Raw genomic sequence first — 20,166 nt, forward strand, 5'->3', positions numbered from 1 at the left:
GAATAAGTTGAGACAGCATAAGGTTTAAATTCCAGGGAGAAAAGGGAATTTTGATCGGAGGTCTCATATGAAGAACACCTTTAAGGAAGGTTTTGGATAATTTATGGCTCATAATATTTGAGCCATCAAGACCAAGGTGAAAATTTGAGATAGCAGCTAACTGAACTCGAACTGTAGCAGCTGCTGCCCCTTCCTTAAAAATTAATGTCAAAAATTCCAAAATCGAAGATAACGGAGCTCGAAAAGGGTCAATGTTCTGCGCGTTGGCCCACATTGAGAACCTTTTCCATTTGCTTGCATATAATTTCCTGGTAGATGGCTTGTGAGAGGACAAGAGAATCTGGCTTGTATCTTCTGAAATTGAATGAAGCCTGGCAATTAGGGGAAGTGGATTAGCCAAGCAGTCAGTTTCAGGGACTGTAGAGAAGGATGAAGGTCCCCTGACAGGTGCATCAGAAGGTCCGGAACTGGGTCCAGGATCCATGGATCCTCCAACAGATGATGGTGGAGAAACGGAAACCAAATCTGTCAAGGCCAGTAGGGGGCTATGAGTATAACCTTCCTTCCCAGTGATTTTGCTTTCTGTAGAAATCTGGGTATTAATGGGAAGGGTGGAAATGCATAAAGGAGACCCGGGGGCCAATCGTGTAAAAGTGCATCTCTCGGGAGATGACCGGGAAGTGGTATCAGGGCAAAGTAGCTTCTGCATTTTGAATTGATGTGACTGGCAAAAAGGTCGCAGCAAGGCTGGCCCCATTTGTGGAAAATCAACTCTGCAACCTGTTGATTGAGAGACCACTCATGAGGGAGTAATATTGCCCTGCTTAGCTTGCCCGCTATGATGTTGGATTTCCCCGGGATTTGCGTTGCTAACAGAAAATGCTGGGACAACACAGCCCATTGCCAAACCCTGAGGGCTTCTTGGCAAAGGGGGTAAGACTTGGTTCTGCCCTGCTTGTTCAAGTACCAGACTACTGACATGTTGTCGGTCTGAATTGCAATAGTCCCTAGAGAGAGAGAGTCCTGAAAGTACTGCAATGCCAGAAGTACCACTCTCAGCTCTAGAACATTGATGTGCAGATGTGATTCTTGATCTGTCCATGTGCCTTGGGCAGTCTTTCCCTGAAAATGCCCCCCCCCCACACCCTATCAGGGAAGCATCCATGGTCACAGTGGCTACTGGGGGGGGGGCAAAGGGTCTCCCTACTGTAACATGAAGAGACGTCAACCACCACCGAAGGTATCTCTTGCAAGAATCCATGATAAGAATCATGTGGTGCATTGGTAGTTTCTGGTAAGACCACTGAGTAAAGAGAAGCCATTGAAGGATTCGCATATGCATCCTTGCGAGTGGTATAGCCAGGATTGCTGCCGCCATCAAACCTAGTACTTTCAATACCTCCGCTGCTGTAGCTTTGTTCTTTGACACCAGTGAGCTGACGTTTTGGCGAAGAAGAGAGACTCTTTCAATAGGGAGATGTAGAGTGGTGGTTGAGGTATCTAACTCTGCTCCTATAAAAACGGTATGCTGAGATGGCGATAAGGCAGACTTTTCAAAGTTGATCGTAATGCCTAATTGATGGCAGAGTGTCAGAATGTATTGTGTTGCCTGAGTCAATTGATGCCTGGTGGTAGCGGTGAGGAGCCAATCGTGTATATGGAAACACCTGAAATCCTAGACGCCTCAGGTGAGCCGTGACCACTGGCATGCATTTGGTGAACACTCTGGGGGCTAAAGTGAGACCAAAGGGCAGGGCTCAAAACTGGTAATGATTGGCTCCCAGTCAGAAGCGCAGATGATCTCTGGAGCATCTGTCCATCTTTATGTGACAGTACGTGTCCTTGAGATCTATGGAGCACATCCGATCACCTTTCCCTAAAAAGGGAAGAATGGACTGAAGCATGACCATTCGGAACTTCTCTTTCTTTATGAACTTGTTGAGTCTGTTGAGGTCCAAGATAGGTCTCCAGTCCCCTGTTTTCTTTGGTACCAAAAAGAATCTTGAGTAAGTTCCGAATCCAACTTGGTCTGCTGGGACTGGTTGGATGACTCTTTTTTCTAGCAATCTGTGGACCACTATGATTGCTTGTTCCCTGAGATTGGGTGGAACATCTGGGATTTTTTTGATAGGAATCGGAGGGTAAAGAACGGTATGAAATATCCTCTGGGAATGATGCTTTGTACCCAAGTATCTGATGTTATGTTTATCCAGGCTTCTGGGTACAAAGACAAGTGACCTCCGACTGCCTCCAGAGCCGAACAATAGGGCCCCCTTTCAGGAGCGCTGGTAGGACTGACCGGAGAACTGACCCCTGTCATCCTGTTGCTGCGGACCCCCCCTGCCACTGGGGCGGCATATTCCATTATAACCCCCTCCTCTGCCTTTAGAGGGGGTTTCACCACGTGTGTCATGAAAGGCTGCTTGAGTTTTTCTGAACCACATCTTTCCCCCCCTTGGGCCCTTGGGGTAGGGCCAAGTAGGAGTGGAAAAGCAGACCCCAACGGCAGATAAAGTCTTGCCTTCCTGTTCACACCTGGTTAAAGTTTCCTTTACTTTGGGCCCAAACAGTGATGAGCCATCAAATGGGGTATTAATAAAAGAAGACTTGAAGGGTTCCACAAAGGAACAGAGATGCATCCAGGCTTGTCTGCGAAGAGCAATGCCCGAACTAGTGGCTCTACTCAAACCATCAGCTGCATAGGATATGAGACGCATGGACGAGTTCACTACTGAGTTAAGGGTAGTGAGCTGGGCTTTGACTTTGTCGGCCACTCCTGCCACTACTGTACCTTGGAGAGTATCTCCTAGCTCTTTCAGCAGATCTCTCTGTAGTCTTGTAAAATGGGTCAAGTAGTTCAGTGATTGCAGAGAAAAAGTCGCTGAACTAAACATGCGCTATCCATATCTATCCATAACCCTAGAATCTCTGTTAGGGGGATGGATAGATGAGGATGTCTCAGATACTTCCTTTTTGGTGGCTGCAGCCACCACCATGGCATACACAGGTACTCCTTTTATCAAAAAAGGTTTATCGACTGGGGCAGATATGAATTTATTGGGTCTACGAGGGACAGGTTCCATGGCCTCCGGTGACTCCCACGCCTTACGAGAGATCAGATCCATGAGCTCGTCATAAGGCGGAGACACCCAAGAAGTGGAAGGTTGAGACCCAAAAGCCTTCAAGAGCACAGACTCATCCTCAGTAGGGGTCTTGGGCTGCCAGTTGCCCCTCTGACTAAGGATCTCTAGTATCTCTGCAAAAGAGATATCCTTAGAGGGGGACCGAGGGGACCCTTCTGACTCATCTAAGTCCATGTCAGATGTCAAAGACTCCTGTGGGGAGTCTAAGTGCCTCCTCTTGCACAGTCTCTTTCTGGGCACCTCCTCAGTGGGGGGGTCTGGGGAGGTCTCAGAAGAGCAGGGGACAACCTGTGGGGGTACTTGAGGCTCAGGGTCTTTACGCTTAGAGGTGTCGGTAGATGCAGCAGTAGATACAGGGGCTTGAGGGAAGAGGAAAAGCTGAACTGATGCTGATGTTGTCTTTGGAGACAAAACTTTGCTCATAGCATCAAAGGAACCATGGCTCTGACGAGGAGGAGTGGACGGACCCGAGAGTACCGTCCAATCCTCCCGGACCGAAACCCTGGGATCCGAGCCTGAGGTAGGAGCCGAGCTCATCTGAGCCAAAGCCCCAAGAGGGAGAGTTGGCACCGACAAGTCAGTGCAACTGTCCTCCCCGGACCCGACTGGAGAGTGTTGGCTCCTAGAGCCCTCGGTCGGCACCGAGGACATCCGAGTAGATGGAGCCAATAACCCAAGATAGGATATCGGCTCCAAGGGTCTGACCACCATTGGTTCAACTTCCCTTGGCTCCGAGAGTCCAGTACGGCTTGGAGGAGAAGTAGATAAGTTCGGTTCCATGGTCTTCGGCACCGACAAGCTGGTCGGGGCCGACAACAATTTGGCAAGTCCTGGTGCCTGTAAAAGCTTCTGCACTAGCCGATCCATGTCCAAATCCGAAAGGCTGACTGAAGACTTAGCTGAATGCACCAAAGGTGCTGACTGGAGCAGAGGTAAAGAAGGAACTTAGGAGACCGGCTCCAATACTGAGAGCTGGCTCCGAATCAAAGGTACACTCGGCTCTGATGACTGTGGAACCGATGACCCTCCTTCTGAAATTTTAGCCTTTTTGGATACCTTATCTGAAGACTTGGATTTTGAAGATTTGGAAGACATACTAGCACCTTCATGGCTATTCAAAACCTCTGAAAAAGATTGCTGTAGCAATCCTCTGTCTATAAGTTTCCTCCTTCTCTCCAAGAGTACTCTTGAAGAGAAGGAGTGACAAATGCTACAGGTGTCTTGGAGGTGCTTGGCCCCCAAGCAGTAGACACATTGAATATGTCCGTCAGTGATGGACATTTTCTGCCCACAATCTGGGCATTTTTTAAAACCCGATTTGGGATGGGATTTCTCCCTATCCTCTGACATACTGAGAGAAAAACAGTAAATAGATTCACAAACAACTAAGCCCAACCCGGGCACTATCTACATATATATATATATATATATATATATATATATATATATATATATCAAATAGAATACAGATATGGGACTAAGAGTCCCACAGAAAAAAACCTAACTACTAAAGGGATTAATAGTAGGAAAAGGGCCTAAAGGCCCACACAAACTAAAAAGCCAACAAGTCCCTAATTTAAAACAATTTAAACTATCTAAACTGTCTAAACTATCTAAAAATAATGGAACTAACACACACACTACATAAATATATCAAAAAGGAAACTTTTTAAAAACTTGCTGTTAATTCTGTTTCTAAAATGGTCCGAGCTATCTGGATCACCGAGATCTCACTTGCCGCGACCAGCTAGATCTGAGGTAATTCTAGCAGTGCATGGTGGGATAAGGGGCTGGTCTCGAGCTACTGGCAAACCCTGAGCTTGCTATCAGCCGTGTCAGAGCCGAGAATCAGCTCCAACCCATCAGTGAGAATAATCGGCGAGATTAACAACTTCACATTGCATATTTTAGAGCTGGACCAGTACTGTAGCTTGGACTAACAATAGAGCCAATCAGCTATCATGCCAGTATTTCAGGTCAGTATACTCAAGTATTTTTAAATTTTAACAAAGCAGTACATTCCCATTGATACAATTTTTACTAAGATTTAATATACAGTACTATTTGACCATAGTAGAATAGGAGGGAAAACTACAGCTAACATCTGAAAAATGCCCAAACACAGGTTCACTGTGGGGAAGACTAACTGCAGAATTATAGGAGACCACTAAAGTTAAAACCAAACAGAATTTTGTTTGGTTTTGGTCTTTGGTTTTCGCTCTTCATCTCCTTTTGTGGACCACTAAAGTTAAATTGGAGGAAGTACTTAGCAGGCTGTGAGGGAACAATAGCAGAGCAGTCTCAGTGTGCATGCCACTAGTTACTTCTAGATAAATTAATTAAGCACCAAGAAGTTAGATTAGGAAAATCATATAATGTTTTTTTGTTTTGTTAAGTAGCAGGGTCTCAATTCAAAGTGATGCGGTTTAGTGGGCGGGGTGGGGGTGCCACACAAGGATGAATCAGGGAAGAGAAAACATTTTTTTTTGTTTTATTAAGTAGAAGGGTCTCACTTTAAAGCAATCCAGTTCGGTGTGGGGGGTGCCACATAAGGATGAATCAAGGAAGAGAATACAAATGTTTTTTTTTTCTTTTTGTTAAGTAGCAGGGTCTCAATTCAAAGTGATTTGGTTCAATGGGGGGTGCCACACAAGGATGAATCAAGGAAGAGAAGATGAATGTTTTTTTTTCTTTTGTCAAGTAGCAGGATCTCAATTCAAAGTGATCTGGTTCAGAGGGAGGTTCCACCCAAAGATGAATCAAGGAAGAGAAGACGCTGTATTTGTAAGCATGCACCAAGATGCTGAGGAGAACAAGCAGAACAGTAGAAAGGAGATCTAAAACAATAATTGAAACACACCCTCTTGAACACATTTCTTGAGTGAATTTTCCATCAAACCTTTCTATGTGCCGTGTAGTTCACAGGATCATAGGATCATATGAGGTTACTAGGCTAATGGCCCTGGAGCCCTTATAAGCCTAGCCAAGAGTTTATCCACAAAAAAGAAACATCAGTCAGCACCTACCTCTCCTGTCAATGAGGGACACAGGTGGAACCCCTGGGACAAATTTGTGGTTTCCCATCCACTCACCAAGGTTGTGCTTGAAGAGGGTCAGCAAGGAACTCTGTTTGACGTGTATGGAAGTCTATGCCAGAGATGTGGCAGCCTCTCAGAGACAGACCTGTGTCTCCGTCAGGTTTTATTAATGTTGACTATCAGATTTAGGCCTTTCAAGTGAGAAATGCATGAGGAGTTAGACTTACAGATGTGGAGCATCTCTAGTAAGGCATGGTCTGAGATTACCTTGTAGGCAAGACACAGATCACCTCTGAGAAGTCTGTATAATACCAAGCAGAGTGATAGTGATTTGAGCCGGTCTGTGGATTCTCTTTGTGAGGTATTTCTGTGGCCTTTCCAGTTGGTGCAGGTGTTTGGAGAGGTACATACCAAATGGGGTGTTGTACTCAGTTGTTGGCCTAATGAGGGAGGAGTACAGAGAGGTAATAACCTTGTTTTTTCTTTACTCATGAGATGAACCAAGTAAAAGGCTTTTCTGACCACTGCGACTACATGATGGTCGAATGTCAGATTGTTGTTAACCTGTGTACCCACGTTTCTTACCCCAGGTTGTATGCTTAGGGGATTGCCGTTGATGTGGTTATCAGTAGCAGCCGTGTTTTTGCTGAATGGTATGATAATACATTTCTTTGCATTTAACTTAATGCCATGACTTTGGCACCAGTCATTTGTTGCTGTGAGGCCCTCTTGTAGTATGTTAACATTATTTAGGGAGTCAATGACAGCACCCAACGTACAGTCATCTACAAACGTGGTCAGCCACAGGCCTTCTGTCTTTATCTGGACCTCTGAGAAGTAGATGCCAAACAGTAGGGATCCCAGGACAGATCCCTGGGGAACACCACTAGTGACAGATCTGCTGTTGGAGGTGGAAGTGCCTATTTTGACCTTGTGGGTCCTATTGGTGAGACAGTTGGCCACCCACCTGATGAGATAGGGATTTATGCCAAGTTGTGTTAGCTTTTTGATGATGCCTGAGTGGGAGATTGTGTCAAAGACTTTGGCCAAGTCAAGGTAAGTTGTATGTACTGTCTTTCCCTCATCCAGGACCTCAGTGACAGTCTCAAAGAAGTCATCCAGGTTCAACAAGCAAGATCTGTCCTTGACAAATCCAAACAGGGTGGGATCAAGTGCTTGGAGATTGCCTATGTCTTTGTTTATGAGATCCATAATAATATGCTCCATGGTTTTACAGATCAGACTTGTCAAGATAATGGAGCTATAGTTTCCAGGGTCAGTAGTGGCACCACCTTTGTGCAAGGGGATGACAGTGGCAGTTCTCCACTCTGCTGGAATGAAGCCTGTACTTCAGCTGTAATTGAATAGGGTGCTCAATGGCAAAGCTAGTTCTTGCTGCATATGGTGCAGAATACAGCCTGGGATACTATTAGTTCCCATGGAAGCTGTGTCTTTTGCCTTGGATAGGGCCTTTAACACTTGATTTACAGAGATATGAGGTACGGGACAAGTATCAGGGATGTTGAATGGTCCTTTGGGGGTACAGGGGATGAAGTTTGTGCTAAACCTATCTGCTAGCAGGTTGGCTAAGTCAACAGGATCAATGTAAGTTGTACAGTTAAGTACTAATTCTGAACAAACCTGGCCTTTGCCATGGAGGTTCGTGACGTAACTGAAGAAGACTTTGTGATTTTCCTTTGTTTGAGAGGCTAGTTTTGATTCATAATTGGCTTTGGAGGTTTTCACTAGTGATCTAATTTGCTTGTTGAGGCTAAGGAGGGAGTTTTTCCAACTGGGAATTTGTGCCTTTTTACCCCTGAACAACAGTTTCTTCATTTTGTTGTAAAGCCTGTTGATAGGAGATGTCCACCAGATAGGTTTGTGTTTCCTTGAGCAGCAGGTTTTAGTTCTGTTGGGTATGGCTAAGTCCATGCAGTTGTACAGGCATACTGTTCAGCATAGTTGTCTGCATCCTGTGAGGGGGGGCAGTGGTATGAAGCTACTGATACCCTCCCTTAGGAGGTTGTCGTCAGCTTTTGAGAAGTTTTGTTTTAGCCCAATTACAGCTGGGAAGGGTTGGGCGGGATAAAAACTTGGAATGAGACAGACTGATGATCTGATTACACCAGGGAAGAACTTACTATGGAAGTAGTGCAGCGGTCACCCAGGTTGGTAAGAACCAAGTCCAGAATGTTATCTCCCCTTGTGGGGGATGAGATGAGCTGGTCTAGTGCATTAGAATTGATGAAGTCAACAAATCGTTCAGTGAGTGCATTTGTGCAGGAATAGTTCACACAGTCTATGGTGGAGTAGTTGAAGTCACCAAGGATCAGGGTGCTAGGGGGTAGCTTGATGGAGTCAAGTAGGTCCAGGTAGGAAGAATGGGTGTCCTGAGTCACAGAGGGGGGTCTATAACTGGCTATCACTTGGATGGGTGTCTTGCTAACTGTCAGTTGCACCTGGAATAGTTCTAGTGTGTCATGGTGGCAAACCAGTCTGGAGGTGTGCTTGTCTTTAATGAAGATAGAGATTTCACTTTCTTAGTCTTCCCGACCTCATTTTGGGGTTGGAATGTGTGGAATGAGTTGTAGCCTGGTAAGGCAGGGGTGCTCTCTGTAGCCTTCAACCAAGTTTATGTGACTGTACAGGTGTTGGCATCTTCCAGTGCGAGGAGAGCCTCCAGTGAATGGATTTTCAGGTTAAGGCTCCTAGTGTTAAGCAGTATGAACTTCAATTTGCCTTTTGACTTTTGCCTTTTATAATATAGCCTACAGCTGTTTTAATGGAGCTTTCCACTTTTCTGTCTATTGTGTCTGTGTTTGGGGGGTGTTAATAGGCTATTTATATTTTTTCTGGTTTTATTCCGTATGTATGTATTTACATGTTGTGTTTTAAGGTTTTTTTGTGAAGGAAGTAGAAGTATTCTTGATATTGTCTTAATTTTGTCTAGTGTAATAGTGGTCTGATTTTTAGTTCATTTAGAAGGCAATTCATACAAATTAATGGCAGCAGATTAGAAGCTAAACTGTATGGTTAATGATATGTGCTAGTGGTATGTGACATAAATAATCAGTATTACTGTGGTGACAAGTCAGGCACTGTAGAAACCAGTCAAATCAAAAAAAAAAAACAACCAGTGTCCTGAACCATGCTGAACAGCTTAAAAGTACATTTAATGAGTTCCAAAGTTGACAAACACTTCACACAGAGTTTTGTAAAATCTAAGATATGCAAAATTAAATCCAAGAAGGTAGGCAAAGGCATAAAATTCCAAACCACACTAGTGCAGAAACAGTGCACTTTCACCTTAGCAGGCTTCCTCAGGCATGTAATACTAAATTAGGAAACTAGAATGTTTTAAATAAGTAAAATCAATCACATGATGTAGCAAGTCACATGATATCAACAGTCACATACATGGTGTTAATAAGGTCACATGATACAAAAGTCACATGATGCAAAAAAAAAATCACACATTTGTTTAGAATCTAAGTACTAAGGAATGTAGTTCTGAAAGAATGGTCACCTAAACATGGATGGATGCATAAACTGTATTGAGATTGTGGTAGCAAGGTGTGGTGATAAAGTTATACATTAAAAACATGAAAGATATATAATTAATGAAGTCAGTGTATCTGGTTATGGAGATGACTTTAGATGGGGCTTAATAGTAACTGTGTAATTTATTCCAGGAAGGATGCGTGATTTAAATCTGAGGATCCATCTGAGCTCTTCTTGTCGAAGTGTAATATTCCCACCCATTATGGGTTGTAAAATAATTTTTAAAATAAATTTAAAAGAATGAGTTTGATATGTTTCATTTATATGTTTATATAGTGAATTAGTTAAAATTTGCCTCTTGATCTCTGATAGATGTTTACTTATTCTTTCTTTAAGCTTCCTATTGTTTTTTCCTGTTTACTGCAAGTTGCTTAGTAAATTATGTTATTGGAATTGCAGTTGTCATCTGCTGAGATAGTAAAGGGTTTATGCATCACTGGATGCAAAATGGTCTTTTCTGTATTTATAGAGCTACAGCGGAAGCAGTTATTGCAAGTAAATGTTCCGTGTGTATTACTTTGAAAATGAAAATTTGTATGCTGTTCTTTGTAGCAAAGCATATTTTTAGATTACTTGATCTTTTATAACTGAAAGATGGTTACTCAGTGACTGCTATATGTAGTTCTGGTATTCCCAATAAAAATTGGCCATTATCTTTATATAATATTTTTTTATTTTAGGAGTGCTACTATTATAGGTCATAGTGAACATACATTTGTTAGGACATTCATTAGTAACTAATAGGAAGGACACTGCTTGTTTGTCTATTTATTAGTGGTGTGTGGCTATAGCTGTGATACAGGTTTATGGTCTCATTATTCTGGTATTATTCCATTACATTTTTATGTTTATAGTTATTTTCTTATAGTTCAGCTCTACACATATCCATTTATTGGCAAAATTATTGTTTACAGATAATCAGAGAATGATCGCTAGAAAGGGATAGAGCAAGTTAACAGAAGATTTGTGTCACTGTTGTGCATATTTTGCTAGGACAAAACTTTAATTAAATGTGGTTTCAGTTTGCTTAGTTTTTGTGAATAGTTTAGATATTTTGTGTTTTGATGAATGTTTTATTGATAGCTAGCTATATAACTAACCCAAAAGTCTTTGTGCATTTTACTGAGGGCATGGGTGGTACTCATAGTTATGGGTGGCACGAGTGTGTAAGTGGAACTGACAAACAGTTGTGCTACTATGCAGAGTGCAAACTGTGGTATTGTTGTGGTACCAGACTGATAACTTGTCCAGATATTGGAAACAGGCATTAATCAGGCCATTAATCAGGCCAAATACTAGCTGAAAGACTATTCAGGCATGTTATGGGCAGTATTGTAGTGATCCATTGCTGCTACCTTTGGATTCCAAACTGGTATCATTAGCCACGCTTCAAGTGTGTAGCCTGCATTACCTGAAAAACATAACTGGGAGGGGGGGTCACATGGAGATGGAAGTGGTTAAACATTAAACATTATTCATTGTTTATAAAAATAGTTATGGCGGTCTTGGGTGATTTATGTTGTACTTAACTACTAGGTGCCCATGTGGTCTCCCATCATACAGGAAGTGATGGTACAGTAAACTTGTGGGCCAGATGTGAGAGTCATGGGCATTTCAGGGTGTTGGTGATACAGCCATATGCATCACATATTACCTGCCATTTGATGGAATGGTAGCCCTTCCTATTATGGTACCTCTATCCCCGTGGATCAGGTGGGACTCTAGTAACCACAAGGGTGCAATCTAGTGCAGCAAGCACTTTGGGGAAGAGTGCCAGACTGTAGAGAACATGCATGATGCAAGCTCGGTCCTGTGGCACGTATGGAAACAAATATGTTCATCTGCTTGAACTAAAATAATTGTTGAGGTAGTGATGCAGTATCCACATGGTTAAAGCCTATGAGATTCCTAATGTGTGCACAGTATGTCTCTTAAATGTCCCTGTGGCAAGTGTTATGACAACTATGCATACTCTGGTATCCACAGGATACCCCTAGTTACAGGATGTAAGGCATTCAAGTTCATCAAAGCCCAGATTACATCCCTGTCCATACAAATGTGGTTAAGAACCTCCTGCTCCTCAAAACTGTAATGGGTTAACTTGTTCATGACACCTCTGCCCTGGGTGCTCAGCACTGCAAGCACAGCAGGTTGTGGTGCCACAGCTAGTGTTTCATAACAACATCATGAAACTAGCAGCTGCATCAAGCACGTTCACCCATTGTAAAGTGGCTAGAGATGGTACTGCTAGTCTTTTTATAACCTACATGCACAATATGCCTTGCATAGCTTTCTGTGACTGTGAACTGCAAAAGGCAGGAAAGGCACTCCATTAGCATATAATCAACACAGCATTTGCATATATTTACTCATTTAAATGTTATTTACTTATGATTTTCTCTTTTACTTTTGGAGGCTTGCACACATCCACAGCAATTTTGTCAATTGCATTGTGTTTGTGTAAGTGCATGCTACACCATGAGTAACTGACTATGAATACCACCCTTCATTTTTTTAGAATCTGGTCTCTTGGAACGTGGACAATACATTTTGATTACATCTCTCTGTGTGCAGAAAGCTTGTCAGCAAAGGACTTTCAATAAATGCTAGAGTTACTGCCACCCAGCATTTAGTTTTATTAGCTGAACAGGATGCGTTCTTCCTGAATGATTTATACATGTCCAAAGGGTATATATACATTTTGCTGCATGCAATTTTTTCCACTTTAGAGACTTTTAAATATTCAATTTAGCCACTTCAGTTAATGATTACCATTTCTACATCTTTGCTATAACAAATATATCTTATTGCATGACTCATTTTCTATGTTTTGTTTGCTACATGTGCATTTCATAAGACTTTGTCTCCTGATATACAATCATAACCCAAACTGTGTATAAATGAAAAGTTAAAAATATTGCTCATGCCTCCTTTTCTTGTTTCTGTAAGCTCCGTGGAAAGTGGCTGGTTTCCTGGGAGAAAAGCCAAACCACAAATTTCCATGGATATCCTTTTAATCAGTGAAGGGCTATAGGTTTTCCGGCTTCTTACTTTCATGGAAACATTTGGTCTTCATTAAAAGAAGCTGAAAACATTCTTTAAAGAAACTGTTAAAAATTACAGTGAGTCACACACTGACAGATGTTCCCAGGATTATAGAACAGAAAATCATTGGAACCTTTATAGTGAAGACAACATTCATTCAGTAGTAAGTAATGTTGCAGTGAGCAATGGCTGGTTTTGTAACAATGCTTGACAAAGTGGAGTAAAAACCACTTCTCATGTTCACTCCTACAAAAACATATGAAGACAAACTCAGTGTGTACAGGGATGTATGAACATCTTCTTTAACTAGCAAGGTGATGCGAGGGTGATGGTTTCTGCTGTCACAGTGCCTTTTCACATCTGCTTTAAAGAGCAGTATTTTCTTTCATCTCAGTTTAGAACTAGATCTGGAGGAAATCTAGCAATTTAATTGGCTGAATGTTGTTATATATTTCATTGTTGTTATGGCTTATATCCCACCTTAATCTATTCCCTTCATTTTATCACTGAGATAAGGCATTACAGTGTGCCAATTATATGACTAAAAGTAACGCGGGTCCCTTTAATCATTTCATATGTGATGTGACCTTCACATGATAAAAATTAGTGCAGGCCCTGTTTATCATCTCAGCTTTGAAATCTTAAGTGTGGTACTACCCTTTTCAGGTTATAATAACCTGTAGAATAAGAGAAAAAAAGAGAAAAAAAATGTATATACCTCATATATTTTATGTATCAACAGAGTGGTTAACAAGGAAATGCTAGTTCACAGTGAGATCAGTTCAATACTGACAAAATATACCTGTGTGCATCTTACATCACTATAGTCTGGAAAAAAACATATATAAATATCAGTCTGGTAGCTTCCCCCTGTTATTTTGTTATTATCATTATTAATTATTAGTTTGTGATTTTTTTGACGGCTGAATCTAAAGAAATAATTATGAGGACTACTGTCACGTACAATGATGTCATCACAATGGACTCCACAGCCTCAGACTTTAGGCTAGACAGCTATGAGAAACAGCGAGGCTTTGATTCTAAGAAAAAAACTCATTAACATTGCTACCTACCACAGGAAATTATGATGTCATTTAACATTCTTTACCACATGAATCCTGATGTGTGTGTGTGTGTGTGTGTGTGTGTGTGTGTGTGTGTGTGTGTGTGTGTGTGTGTGTGTGTGTGTGTGTGTGTGTGTGTGTGTGTGTGTGTGTGTGTGTGTGTTGTTGTTGTACATCTAGAATTTATTTAAAACGAATGTATATGAAGTGGAATAGCATGGCAGTGTGATTTTACCACGTGGCAAGCCAACCCTCACAAAGTTAGAGTTAAAAGGTCACTGGTAGTGTTAATATTAGTGGTGACTGATACAGCCTTCTTGTGTTCTCCTTGGCTTCAATAAATCAGTGTGTCTAAGATAACACAAACATACTCTATTACATTTCAATGGGAGGCTTGCTTTGGAGGGGAGAGACAGGCAGTACTAGTCGTGGACTACAATATTTTCAAGGGTGGTTTATAACAAACCTGGAGAAGGTTACTTTTAGTGTGTGTTGAGATGTTCTCCCGAACATATTGCAGCACTGCATCAGAATTTCTGTAACTGGAATTTCATGGTGCAATTATGGCTTTTTATATATGGCATATTTTTACGTATTTTAGAACTGTTAACATTTTTTCTTAATGTCTACATGCATGTACATTATTTAGTGGTTATGTACCTCACTGACCCTGGCCATCAGAAATTAGCCGGTGTCTTTGTACCCTGCTATGCTTTTAACATGTACACCACATCTCTGCTAGGCATAGTATGCTCTGTAAGCAGCAGTATGACTCAACCTGATGTACACCGTCTTTGGGCTTAGCTAAGTACATGCATCTTGTCTTATCAAAATCAATATCCTAGTATTGCTGTTAGACACACTGAAACCACTTTATTACCAGCGTTACTTATAACATCAGCATCACTGAAGGGTGGATGAAATTTAAAAAACAATTTCAGTTTTCAAAATTCATCTGCAGCCTGACATTTATGTTATAAAGAGACATTTGTCAGGCAATTCATGTGTTGCTTAACTCGGTGTAGACAGACTGACTGCAGTTTGAAGGAGAATATGACTGGTGGCTGGCAGTTTGTTGACACAGACACAATCAACATTCTTACACTTCCACACTATAATATCAAAGTAAACCTTTCTTATGGAGTACAATGCTTCCATGAGAGGGGGCTTCCTGTATCTTCAAACTTCATTATTATAGTTTTGAACTTGCTGCAGTTATGAGAGCTAGTATTTTTTTGTTATGCCCATGCCCATTGTCCCCTTCCTGCTCCCAGATAGCCCTTTGGTTCAGCCATGTGGAGTGAGGGCCCTGTTCTTTCTCAGACAGAGCAGGAGACTTGGGTCCATTCATTCCCTACCCAAGGTGTAAGTCTCATCAGCCCATTTGTTTCCTAGAGGTGAAAGCCGGGAGTTAAAAGTGGACGAGAATGCCAAGTCACGTGGAACCCTACTCCCATATCTGGGCCTAAACACTGACCACTGTAGTTGACTCCCATCACACACTGCTGCCTGGGAGAGCTATTGCAGGTTCCCAACACAGGTTCCTTGATCAGTGGAGCATAGAGTCACCTAGCAACCTCTATGTCGCCAGATGCAACTCTGCACTTCTTTGCAAGTATCTGGCAGTTAGGTTGAACTCCCTGCCTCCTTCCAAGATGAGGAGCAGAACAAATGCCTCACTCTCACACCTCTTTCCAGCTCTTCCAGCTTCCTCTGTTGCTATCTGAGCTCAGGTAGTCTGGGGTGTAGTCAGGGCTTTATCTCCCTTCTCACAGAGCTGGGGGTCAGAAAAGCAATTCCTTTTTGATTTTGCAGGTCTAACTTAACTGAATGTTTTTAAATCAGTCTTTTATAGCTTGAACTGGAACCAGTCAAAGCTGAAGTTTTTTTCACTTGCTTTAGAAATGGCAGATGTTACAGATGGCAGTTACAGAAATCATAATGCTTCATTGTATTTGCAAGAAGGAGAATTCAGAATGTGTTAAAGGCAAATTATGCCAACAGATCGGAGGTGCAGCTACACAAAATTTCTTCCTGCATGAAACATAACTCCCTGTTTGTTAGTCTGTGACCACAATATGTTACATGATATCTCCACCTCCAGTCTGCCAGTTTATTTGACAGCTGTTAAGCGTGAGTAAGCAGTGCACCTGTTTGTTTTCTCTAGAGGTGATTACCAACCAAGCATATTAGCCAGAAAGACTGTTGAACAGGAAGCTGATCTGACTTGGGTTGCACGATAAATCCTTAGTCACAGTAGTACAGATAATGTGGTAGGGGAGAGAGCACCACAGAGCTTTCTGACGTCATTGTATCATTGCTGACTGGAACTGCAGTGCCAGAGAATAGCAATTGCACCTGCACCAGGTAACAGTTATACACTGACAATAGATGCACATTGGATGATTTAGTCATTTTCACATGAAAATATGCAAAGAAATATGAATGGGTGAAAGAGTGAATTACTATATCATCTATGAATGAGACTGTTGTAATATACCCGAACAAATATGACATAAAAGCCATGGTTAATAATTCAAGACATCATTTGGCTGGAACTGTAACGCCAGTGATGTGGCAGTTTATTTATTTTGTTGCCTGAGTTGATATTGCTAAGCAAATTATACTGATAAAGCTGAAAGAGGATCTGTGGAGAAAACTTTCTGAAATACAGATTTTTAATTATACAGAATTACATGTTTTACACAGTAAGTACAATAACAGGCAAAGGTCGGCAGTGTGTATATACCAGCATGTTAGATGTGGTCAGTGTGAGGTGCTGCTCAAAGTATGCATCCATGCAACATATTTGTGACTAATGGAACACAAATAAGCTAAGTGTATAATCAATAGGATGTGGATGCATGTTGAGCACGAAGGAAGTGCATGCAGTTCCAAATCTAGAGCATTTTGAAAAGTAGCTTGTGCAAAAAATAAAATCCCTGTGTATATGATTGGATGAAGAACCTAATATAAAAGTAAGCTGTTTAGGATGTACACCTTATCAGTAAGGTATGGCCATGGGAAGATGGGATGGGTAAGGTTGTCCTTATCTGCTGCCAAAACCCATATTTCTGTGTCTGCTTTTTCTTGTCATGGTCTCTGTGTATGTGGGAATAAATATATGTGTGTATATATATATATATATATATATATATATATATATATATATATATATATATGTATGCATGTATTAGTTCCCAGACGTTTGATCGAAATGAACAAAATGTTGAAAGGTGACCCCCCCCCCCCCATGGACAGCTGAAACCCCACACCCCTGTTAATTATATATACCAACTCCAGGATTGCATAACAGCAAAAGGCAAATTTCATGCTCAGTATTTTGAGATTCCTATATTTTGATGTTTCAGCATTTTGTTGTTTTAATCAAACATCAAGGAACCATAAATATGCACATTTTATTTATATACACAAACGCACACACATATATATATATATATATATATATATATATATATATATATATATATATATATATATATATATATAATATGGTTTACTACTGGAATTGCAAACGACACTTGGGCGACAGTCAGATAGTCGAACATATAAGGTCGTAAACAAGGATGTCGAAGACAAAATAATCAATCTAGGAACGGTTTTAACATGGGTCGAGGTAGGGAAGATGTTTGTAGTAGGGAATAATACTGAACACCTACCTCGACCCATGTTAAAACCGTTCCTAGATTGATTATTTTGTCTTCGACATCCTTGTTTACTAAATTATACGCTCGACTATCTGACTGTCGCAAGTGCCGCTCCATAATTCAATAGTAATATATATATATATATATATATATATATATATATGTATATGGGTCTACTTGAGACTGTTGAAATCTCAGTAGACCGACACACTAAACACAGAGCCGAAAAGCTTGACGTGTCTGATGACCGACACATCAGAATGCTGACTTCCGAATGGTCGACAGTCCAATTTGAGTGAAACAGGAAATCCACTCTTGTGGACATTGTAGTGCGATCTAAGAGTTGGTATATTTAAGTTACAAGGGGTATGGGGGTTGAAGCCCCCCACGGGGGGTGCAGGCGGCATAGCCCCCCCTGCAAGAACGTGAAATGTGAAGGTAAGTGTTTTAGATTTTTTATTTGTAGTGTATGTTTTGTTTTAGTGGTAAGGATTTAGTTTAGTATAGATGGTGGGCAGGGTGTGAGTGAGGGGAACTAGGTAGTTTTATGTCCAATGTTGTTTTTTCTTTTGTATGTTGTTTGTGTGTGTTGTTGTGTAGATGTTTTACGGAGATGTTTCAGGGTTTTGAAGTGTCGGTATTTTGTGTGTTGGGTATGTCCGGTTTCGGTGTTGTGAAATATCGGTGTTGTCGGCTCTGTGTTTTGCTTGTCGGTTATGCGGGATGTTGGGTAAGTGAAGTAGACCCCTACATATATATATATATATATATATATATATACACACAGACACACACACACACACACACACACACACACACACACACACAAACACACCAGTTATTTCATAGGCAGAGTGTACATTATTCAGTTCATAATTATGAATTTCAACCTAAGGCACTAGTAATTATAACGTAGTTAGTATAGAATACAAGATGTTATGTGATCCTATCTCGCCTACATTCTGTACTGATGGGTTGATCGGCTCCGACTCGGCACGCTATGCTATAGAGTGAAGCCTCTTATTGGCTGAGCTATTCTCTATCCCAGGATGCACCACCGCTAATCCCCCAGATCTCGTTTGCCGCTTACAAGCTAGGACGTGGTCTCGAACTTGGCTGAGCTAAGTGCTGTTTTTTCTTAAAGTTTTCCTGTCAGGAAATTCTTTATTCTTTACCCAAAAGCTGTTTTAACAGCTATCGTTGTGTATCAGTGTGTTTTTGGATATTTTCTGTGGTGAATTTGTATGATTGAACAGGGAAAGGTTTCTGTTTAAGTTAGAGGGGCCTTCCCCTATCCTTTAGTGAGTCTTCTTATTTTTAGAGAGGTCAAGTACCTGTTTAAGTTAGAGGGTTCTTGGCCCTCCTTTTTGGTGTTCTTTGTGGTTGTTCTCGTACTTGTTAATTTTGTTCGTTTGAAAAAAAAAAAAAAAAAAAAAAAAAAAAAAAGGTTTTATTGTTGTTAAAATCTTTACTCAGTGACATACATAGTGTTTTTTTCTACTGATATAGTGAGTGGTTTACAGGCATTATGTCCAAAGAGCATAGACCCTCAGGATTTAAGAAGTGCACGAGATGCAACTATAAAATGTCCATCACCGATGATCACTCCTTATGCGTGTACTGTTTAGGCACCAAACACCTGCAGGAGTCTTGCAGCGTGTGTCACGCTTTTTCCTCTAGGGTCCTCCAAGAGAGGAAGAATAAATTGATCTTGAAAGGGCTGATTAAACCCTCCTTCGAGGAGGCCTTATCTTCCTCTTCCTCTCCAGCCAAGAAAAAGAAATCGTCGGCTCCGACCAGTCCGTCGGAACCGACCAGTAAGAAATCTAGGCAGGCTTCTCCATCGGCTCCACGGACTTCGGAGCCGAGGGCGGAACGGTCTGCCTCGATGCCTCCAGTCTCGACTCCTCTGGTTTCGGAGTCGATGGCTGGGGCTTCGAGAGGCAGGTCACCTTCATCGGCTCCACTGATTTTGGAGCCGATGAGGGTTGCCGGCTCAGACTCTTCCCCTTCGGCGCCGAAGCCCTCCTCGGCACCGAGGGAAATTGTTTTGGAATCTCCTTCTGCACCGATTCTGGTCGAGTCTATTCGGAGCCGGTCCCCCAGTCCTTTGGAGCCGATGGAGAAGTCGGTTCGGACCCGGTCGGTCTCCTCCCGATCTTCCAAGATGTCGGATTCGGACATCGACAGGGTGCTCCTAAGACTGTTTCAGTCTCCTGTATTCCAGAAATTAGTTTCGGCTCCAGCCCATTCGGCTTCGGAGCCGATGGCCCACCCTGTAGTTCTGGTTCCTCCTCCAACAGCCTTGGCACCGTTGGAGCCGGTGCTGGTGGAGCCGACGGAGGTTTTCGGGTCGGTCCCGACCCTTACTCTAACCCCGGCTCTCAAGTCGGAGTTCGGTACACGGACCTCCTCCGTCGGCCTTGGGGGGGACGCTTCGGGACTGATGTTTTCGGTTCCGAGCCTTCCTCTCGGTGCGTCAGCTGCGGGGGTACCGTCTACTGTTGTGGCCACGGGGGTTGGACCTTCCCAGGACTCTGGCGGTCCGGCCTTCAGGGCCATGAGAAGTGCCTTGGCCAAATCTTTTTTGGCTACCTCCACGGTCTCACCAGCACCTTCCCTACGCACGGAGACTGGGTCTTTGGTA

This window comes from Protopterus annectens, chromosome 13.part0 (assembly GCF_019279795.1).
Source record: "Protopterus annectens isolate FY-2018-M chromosome 13.part0, PAN1.0, whole genome shotgun sequence".
Taxonomy (NCBI): domain Eukaryota; kingdom Metazoa; phylum Chordata; order Ceratodontiformes; family Protopteridae; genus Protopterus; species Protopterus annectens.